Source organism: Bison bison, unplaced genomic scaffold, assembly GCF_000754665.1.
Source record: "Bison bison bison isolate TAMUID 2011002044 unplaced genomic scaffold, Bison_UMD1.0 scf7180017864390, whole genome shotgun sequence".
NCBI lineage: Eukaryota > Metazoa > Chordata > Mammalia > Artiodactyla > Bovidae > Bison > Bison bison.
The window spans coordinates 6,903,956-6,913,550 of record NW_011494962.1 but is presented as its reverse complement, the minus strand read 5'-3'; positions in this window follow the sequence as shown (position 1 = coordinate 6,913,550).

Genomic DNA, 9,595 nt, shown 5'->3' with positions numbered 1-9,595 from the left:
GATCCAGCAATCCCACTGCTGGGCATACACACTGAGGAAACCAGAAGGGAAAGAGACACGTGTACCCCAATGTTCATCGCAGCACTGTTTATAATAGCCAGGACATGGAAGCAACCTAGATGTCCATCAGCAGATGAATGGATAAGAAAGCTGTGGTACATATATACAATGGAGTATTACTCAGCCATTAAAAAGAATTCATTTGAATCCATTCTGATGAGGTGGATGAAACTGGAGCCTATTATACAGAGTGAAGTAAGCCAGAAGGAAAAACACCAATACAGTATACTAACACATATATATGGAATTTAGAAAGATGATAACAATAACCCTGTGTACGAGACAGCAAAAGAGACACTGATGTATGGAACAGTCTTATGGACTCTGTGGGAGAGGGAGAGGGTGGGGAGATTTGGGAGAATGGCATTGAAACATGTAAAATATCATGTATGAAACGAGATGCCAGTCCAGGTTCAATGCATGATCCTGGATGCTTGGGGCTAGTGCACTGGGACGACCCAGAGGAATGGTATGGGGAGGGAGGAGGGAGGAGGGTTCAGGATGGGGAACACGTGTATACCTGTGATGGATTCATTTTGATATTTGGCAAAACTAATACAATTATGTAAAGTTTAAAAATAAAATAATATTAAAAAAAAAAATCACACCAAAAAAAAAAAAAAAAGAAAGAACTTCTTAGTATGATACATTTACTTAATATTGACACAAGTAGGCAAGACTGAGGTGTCCCAAATAATATTTGAGGATATAGAAAGATGCTTTAGAAAAAAAAAAGTTTAAAGTGTTTTATAGGTCAAGAAAGAGCTATTAAGGCATGTGACCTATCACTAAGTGGATAAAAACACTAGCAGTGGTAGTAGTATCTTGGACTAACATGGAATTTTTTATTCAATGTCTTTGTGGCACTTTATTAATAACTAAACATAAAGTACACCTTGATTTCCTATCTCCACGGAATGCACACTAAATTCATACCAGATATTTACCTACGTTTTCCAACACACCCTCATTGATTTATGTAGTAGAATATTCTTCTTATAAAAAGAGAAGGGGAATTTCACTGAGCATCTACCATATGCCAACATATTACATACTTTATTTCATTTCATCCCCACAGCAATTATATGAGTATCATATTCCTATTCTTAATTTATAAATGAGAAATCAGAGATTTAGAAAGGCAAACAACTTTTTAAACATTCTGCAGCTAGAAGGTAGAAGAATCAGCATTTGAATGGAAGTCCATCTGGCTTCAGATCCCAGCAAGCTTTCTTCCCTATTAAAATCCTTCCTAATGAATGCAGTATGTATTTGTGAAGAGGTAGAATGAGAGAAATTTCCCCTATGTCCACTCACTGTACGGAAGCAAAATTTGCCACCCCAAATTGCATAGCTCTGGCATCAGGAATAATTTTAATTTGATTAATTTTAAGACCCCAAACTGCAACGAGATCCAACCAGTCCATTCTAAAGGAGATCAGCCCTGGAATTTCTTTGGAAGGAATGATGCTGAGGCTGAAACTCTAGTACTTTGGCGAAGTATACCTCATGCGAAGGGTTGACGCATTGGAAAAGACTCTGATGCTGGGAGGGATTGGGGGCAGGAGGAGAAGGGGACGACAGAGGATGAGATGGCTGGATGGCATCACTGACCCGATGGACGTGAGTCTCAGTGAACTCCAGGAGTTGGTGATGGACAGAGAGGCCTGGCGTGCTGAGATTCATGGGGTCGCAAATAGTCAGACACGACTGAGCGACTGAACTGAACTGAAGACCCAAAAAACTCAAGAAGAACTGTTGACCTTCCCCCTAAGTGCCTAAAAGAATGCAGAGGACACGTTCCAGGAAGGGAGTATCTGCTTAGATCACTATAATATGAACTCAGTGTGGAGACAGGGAGGAACATAGCAAAGTCTGTTAAAATTCCTCTCTGTGTCCCACAGTCTCTGAGTGGCCCATGGAACATTTGTTTATCAAATGCTTACTTTTCCATATCCATGTCAATTGCCTTCCTCCCCTTGGAAATCCCACTACTCCCAACATCTTCTTTTGTCTTTAACTGAAGATAGTATTTAAGTTTACCCCAAAACTGAAGTTTGCGGGTAAAGAATCTGCTTGCTGTGCAGGAGACACGGGTTTGATCCCTGGGTCAGGAAGATCCCCTGGAAGAGGAAAATGGCAACCCACTCCAGCATTCTTTTCTGAAAAATCCCAGTGACAGAGAGGAACCTACAGGCTGCAGACCAAAGGGTCACAAAGAGTTGGATAGGACTGAGTGACTAAGCACTTCTGCCTCTTTGGTGAGTTACTCAGGTTTCTTGAGTCTTTCTCAGGTATTGTTGCTGTTTGTAGTTGTCTAGTCACTAAGTCATGTCCATTAGCAACCCTTTGGACTGCCAGGCTCCTCTATCCATGGGATTTTTCAAACAAGAATACTGGAGTGGGTTGCCATTTCCTTCTCCAGGAGATCTCCCCAACCCACAGATCAAACCTGCGTCTCCAGTTTGGCAAGAAGATTCTTTACCACTGAGCCACCTGGGAAGTTCCTCTTAGGTATAAATGTTATTAAACTTTTGACAGATTTTCTCCTATTAATCTGTTTTATGTCAATTTAATTCTTAGACCAATTAGAAGAACCGAGAAGGGTGGAGGAAATTTTCTTCCTCCTTCATACCATAATCTAATAAAAAGGATGCATTTAATGGAGAAACTGACATCACGTCTCATAGCAAATCCTGTCAGTAGTGGAATGCTTTGGGAAAACTTGTTGGAATACCAGTCCCTAGGGTAGTTAGACAATGTGGCTTTGCCTCCTCCTACTAAGTCATTCACAGTCTCAGCTTTTCACTAAAATGCTACTGATTGCAAGTGACTTCCAAATACAAACAAGCATTTTAGGTCTATTTAATAGATCAATACAGTAATTCGCTCCTGGGCCCCTGACATCATTTGTTTAGACCTGAAGTCTATGTAGTCAGATTGAGATGTATACATTAGCATGGGCAGGAAATTACACAAATAACTTGCACTGAAAGATGTTAAACCAATTTAGATTGTGTGAAGGAGGTAGTATTTAACTCATTTCCAAGTGACTGGGATTAAATGGGTCATTATAAAGGCAATGCCTTCAACTAGCATCACAGAAGAAAATAAACCTTTCGGCCAAAAAGATACACTCCATCAGGTATAGATGCTTCGGAATTCCACTGAGCAAAGGCTAGAAAGAAAGCAGTCAAGAAAACCTAATATAAGTGGAAGAGGTTTTTTTCCTTCTTTTTTTCCCCTTCTTTTTTTTTTTTAATCACTTCTATTTGACAGTGAAAGAATCTCCCAAGGGAAATAGCAGAAAACCTGTTGCTTGATTCACTTAAGCTCAGTGGACAAAACACCAGAGGGGAGCAATTTTGCCTTAACTCCCCAGAGGATCAGAGTCTATGTGGAACTAATAATAATTTTCCATCTCTAATTTTGACAACACGAAAACCAGAGTTATGTGCTTATTTGATCCAGTGTTGGGTTGGATTCCAGCAGCAACATTTTATACCAACTGAAGTCTGTTAATTATAAGTGCTGGGACACCAGCCAAAAGACCATTACAATAGTCTGAAGGGAATAAAATAAAAAGTTTTAACATGGATCCTTCCATCAGGAACAGAGAATTGGCAGTGGAAGGAAATTTTCATTACAGTTGAGGTGTGACTCATTTGTCAGGTGTCGAAGGAAAAGAGGGTTCTCCATAAGAGAAACAAAAGAGATACCTTGAAAAAAGAGTTTAAAGGAAGTCCTTTGCTGACCAATAAATGACTTGAGTGTGAACATCAATTCAGTGCTGGTAACAGTGAAGCCATATAAGCATTCATTCACTCATTTATTCACTCTTTCAACAAGCAGTTGTTTCATCACCAAGTACTTTGCTGGATGCTGTCAATCTGAAAAGGAATAAGACTTCATCCATATCTGCGAGATGGAAGGACAAAATGGGGAAAAGAGATAAAAATAGATAATGGTAATGTGATATCTTGAAGCACAGTGCTGGAGCAGCACAGAGACAGGACATGTCACCTTCCATGGACTGAAACGTGGGTACAGCTTCTGAGAGGACAGGAAATTTGACATAAATCTTGAAATATGGATAAAACTTAGCCAACTGGAGAGGATAGTATTCATGAAAGAGGACACAGCATGGGCCAAAATAAATTAAGGCCAGAGTTGTGGTGGGAAATATTGATGGGTTTCCCAGGGGGTACTAGGGGTAAAGAACTTGCCTGCCTATGCAAGAGACTTGAGAGAGGGTTCGAGGGTTCGATCCCCAAATCGGGAAGATTCCCCTGGAGGAGGGCATGGCAACCCACTCCAATATTCTTGATTGGAGAATCCCATGGACAGAGGAGCCAGGTGGGCTACAGTCCCTGGGGCTGCAAAGTCAGACGTGACTGAAGCAACTGAGCATACACACATGGGTAGTTTGATGTTGACGAAGCAGAAAGAGTTGCTGAAGAATGAAAAACAGAGGTCAGAGGATGGTGAGCACCGCGTCTTCCCAAGGAGTGAGTGCTTTATTCGGGAGAGTGACACAGTAAATAGAGGATTATGGCAACTGGACAGAGAAGGAATTGTAGTATCACTAAAGTGGAGAGAGTCTTTTACAATAATTATGGCAAGGGATCAGGAGGGAACACCAAATAAGGGACACTGAGGGTAGAAAAGAGGAGACAAGCTGAAAAGTATCTGAAAATAAAACAAGTGCAGTCGTGTGATTGGATGTAAAGGCTAGGAAAGAGGAGACAACTCTCCAAAAACTCAGAAGCTTAAATGAGAAAGGAGAAGGAGGGATAATGGAAGGTAACAAGACTTAGCCCTCAGTCAGGGCATAGGCTGAAAGAAACCATTATAAAGACTTGTAGGGACTCATCTTGAGTACTTGAGTGATTCTGTAAGCAGTGCCATTTTCCTGGGCTAATATCCTCATTTCTACTTAAGATATTGGTTTAATGTCATTTAAACACATCCAGATCTATTATAGGCTTCCCTGGTAGCTCAGCTGGTAAAGAATCCACACCAGTATTCTTGGGCTTTCCTGGTGGCTCAAACGGTAAAGAATCTGCCTGCAGTGTGGGAGACTTAAGTTCGATCCCTGGGTTGGGAAGATCCCTTGGAGAAGGAAATGGCAACACACTCCAGGATTCTTGCCTGGAGAATCCCATGGACAGAGGATCCTGGTGGGTCACAATCCATGGGGGCACAAAGAGTAGGACATGACTGAGTGACTAAGCACAGCACCAGGTCTGTTATATTTGGCTTTTGGTTTGGGATTTTTTTTCCATCAGATACATATATCTATATACAACATGTAAAAGCACCCACGCACGTTTTGGTAGACTGAATTTGAATCTGAATCTGCTTGTACCCTTGCCTTCTTTCAAAAAAAGATGCCAAGTTAGTTCTAGAATGTTCTTTCAGGCTCACCATTGCCTCCTCTTTATTTTCTATCAGTGTCTCTCTCTAAAGGACTGAAGCATAGCTGAAAGTTACTATCCAATCTTATCATCCAGCAGCACAATTCTGATATGAATAAATATTTTCATTACTTAAATCTCAATTTCCCATTCAAATGACCAGGATATAAGGCATTACCTTTCCTGCCATTTGCAATCTCTGAGTCATGCAGCATTTACCTGTAAGTATGAGTGAGAAAGGAGAAGGAAATGGCAACCCACTCCAGTAGTCTTGCCTGGAAAATCCCAGGGACAGAACAGCCTGGTGGGCTGCCATCTATGGGGTCACACAGAGTCAGACACGACTGAAGTGAGTTAGCAGCAGCAGCAGCATCAGTGAGAAAAATGATAAAAATCAAAACACTAATTTGATAGTTGGGACATCAGCATGGCCTTTCTATTCTAATTTTTACTAATCTGCCTTGACATATAAATTTTTTTCATTCATTTAATTAGTATTTATTGAGCACTGCTTTGAGACCTTTGGATGTTTCTGTGGGGATGGGGGAGAGGGGGCGACTGTGAAAAGTCCTGCTGTTGTAATAATTCTTCTATAGGGAAACATTCAACTAAGCGTGTGTATGTACATGTGTGTGTGTGGTGTATATAAAGATGGATGGATACATACATACATATACACATAAATTAACAACTTGGACAGAGTAAGGGGTACTAGAGGAGGAGGTTTTTGGGATGTGGGACTTGCAGTGTTAAAACAAAGAAAGTTCCAGGCAAAGCAGGACAAGCCGGTTCCCAGAGTTTAAAGTGTGTGCTAGTCATGTCCAACTCTTTGAGACCCCATGGACTGTAGCCCGCCAGGCTCCTCTGCCCATGGGATTCTCCAGGCAAGAATACTGGAGTGGGTTGCCATGTCCTCCTCCAGGGGATCTTCCCAACTCAGGGATCCAACCTGCTGCATCTTCTGCATTAGCAGGCAGATTCTTTGCCACTGAGCCACCAGGGAAGCCAGTCCAGTGGGGAGTCAGTGAGCAATTTTAAAGAGGAAGCTCAGTGTAGGCCTAATTGAGAAAATGGTAACTGAGCAAAGTCTTGATGGAGGTGAAGAAGACGGATATGTGGTTACCTGGGAGAAAATCCTTCTATTTAGACAGAGGAAAGGGCTGAGGAAAAGGCCCTTCCATGAGGACATGTTTGGTGTACATGGACATAGTAAAAATACGTATTCCAGGCAGCAAAATTTTAAAAGTGAAGTTTAATTCCAACAAACAGTACTCAAATGCAGTATCTTCTACTTCTTAACACTCCGATAGTGGACCTCTCCAAACTCTCTAGGAAAATATTTCACACTATTGGAGATATAAGCAAAGTAGTTTTAAATAGCTAGTGAATAAATAAAACTTTATTTGTGCTGAATCAACAAGCCAGAAGGACTTGAACCCCCAATTCATTATAGCTGTTCTTTAATATCCTCACACTCATTTAGTGTTTGTCAGTATAAATAAACCCAACATGAAAATAATCAACATAATAATTTTTCTTCTGCATATTTAAGCTTTGCCTTAATAATAAAATGTGGTTGTGGGAATCCTCAAACATTCAGTAAATATCTGGTTGTTGTCATTGTTTAGTTGCTAAGTCGTGTCTGACTCTTTGCGACCCCGTGGACTGCGGTGCGCCAGACTTCCTCATCCTCCACTATCTCCCGAAGTTTGCTCAACTTCATATCCATTGAGTTGGTGATGCTATCCAACCATCTCATCCTCTGCCGCTCCCTTCTCCTTTTGGTATGGCCATAATAATCCCAGATTTAATCCATACCAAGACTCGATCGGCATTTCACAAGAAAAATAAGAATTTGCATGTTCTCCTTATTTTCATTCTTATTGACAGTATCTGAATAATCACACTCAAGAACATTTTTGCTCACAAGGACTTTAAATGGATTCATTAGAACTACTGTTTCAGTAAACCGTGCAATTGCATCCAATTTCATCTTCATTTTGCATGTTGTGGGCAGAATTTACTTGTTCAGGCAGAGTGAACCCTTCAAATAAAACTGAATTTACAGAGAGAGCCCAAATCCTTGCCCCCACGTCATTTTCTACTCAAGGATACATTTTGGCCTAACACCACATCACAACAGAAGTCCCTTTCTTTTCATTTTTTTACCACATCCTAAGCAATTTCTCCAAGGGCTTCCTCAGAGTTATCTGCAGATGGGAAAGGCAATTCACAATGCAATAAAATTTATAGCTCATAAAATTATGAATAAGCCAAACGTTAAAAAAGAAAAGTTAAACTAGGTTTAAAATGATTTTTATAATATCAACCACATGAATTGACACAGAGTATGAATTGCAAATGTAAGGGAAGGCAACAGCTAAATGTTCTGTGCTCTCTGGGTGTTAAATGAAGACCATCAGCACCGCACAAAGAGATTCAGGAAATAGTTGCTGATTTCTCTTAGTAGAGATGGCCAGAGTAAGGCACAAAGTAGATTTTTTTTTAAAAAGCAGATTAACTGGGTATGGCTATAAGTAAAATCCCCCAAAAAAGGAACCTGAAAATTAAAAGATAAAATGAAATGAGTCAATCCAAATAACCAGAGTGGTTTTTTTTTATGGTGTTGTTAAAAAGAGTAAAAATGCAGGCAAATAAAGACTGAAACAATCTTTATTCCTCTGAGTGGTAGATGTTCTTTTAAAAAGAAATATTGAAATACTTACCAATATTTAGAATAACCTCAATTTTCCATATATTATCAAATCTAATCCAGAATTGTCAAATCCTCACAGGACTGAGTCCTTGGTGGTCTTCTCATCTTGCTATACACCCCTTATGAACTCATCTATTTTATTGGCTCTAATGATTATCTATACGTTGATGATTCCCAGGTCAACTTCATTATGGCTCACATTCTTATGTCCTAGGTCCAAATTTCTATATCTGAATATCCTCACGTTTCTTGGGAACTTCAACCATACACTTAAATTCAAGCTAAATGAACTTTTTCTTCTGTATCTTCCACTCCAATTAAATGTCGTTCATTCACCCAAATGTGTGTGGGGACCTGGGTGGGGCAGGGATGCAGTCAACTTCCATAATCTCTCTGGGACCAGTATCCCTGACCCATTCCATACAATGAGTACAGTTAGGCATCAATGTATGCTCAGTTGTGTCTGACTCTGCAACCCCATGGACTGTAGCCCTCCGGGCTCCTCCACTCTCCACGGGACTTTTCAGGCAAGAATACTGGAGAGGGTTGCCGTTTCATCCTCCAGGGTGTCTTCCTGCCCCAGGGACTGAACCTGTGTCTCCCGCATTGCAAGGCAGATTCTTTACCCGCTGAGTCACTGGGGAAGCCCATAGGCATAAATACCTAAGACTTCTTTATTCCCTTTATCTCTTCCTGTCCATTTCCAGTATTATTTTTTCTCTGGTTCATTCTGGGCCTTTTGCTTAGTTTGTTCTGTATCACTGGAGATTGACCTCTGAAAACTGTTTCTGAAGCTGTCTTACCAGTTGGATTCTATGTCAGTTTGATCAATAGATGGGGGGTGTGCACAAGTGGAAACTTGGAGGCCTGGAGAAGGGAGACCGTCAGGAACACCCAGTCACATAGGGACCCAAATATTCTATGTTTACCAGGCTTCAGGATTTTGTTTATACTGTTGCCCTAAATAGAATTCACTTTCTCACCTTTTCCATAAGGCAAATTCCCATTTTCTTCATGGTCAGTTCAAATGTTATCTGATGGTCTCCTCAACTCAGGGGAATTAATCCCACCCTTTCATACAGGCATCTTACATAAGAATCCAGGAACATGCTCTGAGCACTTTGAAAACATGTTCAGTGCAGCATTTAGTGTGCCAAGGAAATTGGCTCCTCATCAAAGATAGCAATGTGTATGTGTGTGCTCAGTTGCTCAGTCACGTCTGACTCTTTGCGACCCCATGGAGTGTAGCCCTCCAGACTCCTCTGTCCATGGAGTTTTCCAGGCTAGAACACTGGGGTGGGTTGCCATTTCCTCTTCCAGGGGATCTTCCTGACCAAGGGATTGAAACTGCGTCTCCTGCATTGGCAGGTGGATTCTTTACCACTGAACCACCTGGGACACC